The sequence below is a fragment of the Rhea americana genome, unplaced genomic scaffold (genome assembly GCF_003343005.1).
Source record: "Rhea americana isolate MKP2758 unplaced genomic scaffold, rheAme1 scaffold_6, whole genome shotgun sequence".
Taxonomy (NCBI): domain Eukaryota; kingdom Metazoa; phylum Chordata; class Aves; order Rheiformes; family Rheidae; genus Rhea; species Rhea americana.
In genome coordinates, this window is record NW_028186756.1 from 5,675,381 (window position 1) to 5,675,973 (window position 593).

Sequence of the window (593 nt, forward strand, 5' to 3'; positions counted from 1 at the left end):
AAAAAGTACACAAATGAGTTTTGAGATACACATTAAAAAAAAGCATGTAGAAAAGCATCCTGAACTAAATAAGATAAATGAAAGACAGAATGAGGTGAGTACCATCAAAACTGAACAGATTATTATAACTTCATTTAGTTCAACCTGTTCAGACTGACATTAAAACATAGTCTAAAAGTAAATGGAAAAGACAATTTCTTATTCTATATTAGGTTCAACTGTTTCAAATGGATAGAATATCTTTATATTATTATGAAAAACTATTATTTATTTTGCATTAAATTTTAACTTTATCCATTGCTTATATTAAACATGTCACAGAGAAAAAAGAGTGAGCACATTAGAAATAAAGATAGCCATTAAACATCTGTCTTGGGAAGAGCTACCTAAAATGTAAAGCTAAAATTTCTAATTTTAAAAATAGATTTGTTTTTCTGCTTAATGAAATTAATATAATACTAATAGGAGTATTGCTAGAGATTTCATTAAAATCTCTACTTTTGCTCTCCTAGTTATGTATCAGTTGGAAATCTACTGTCTTTCAGAGGCATTACGACTCCTTCAGAACTTGATACAGGCATRTAAATCAAGGA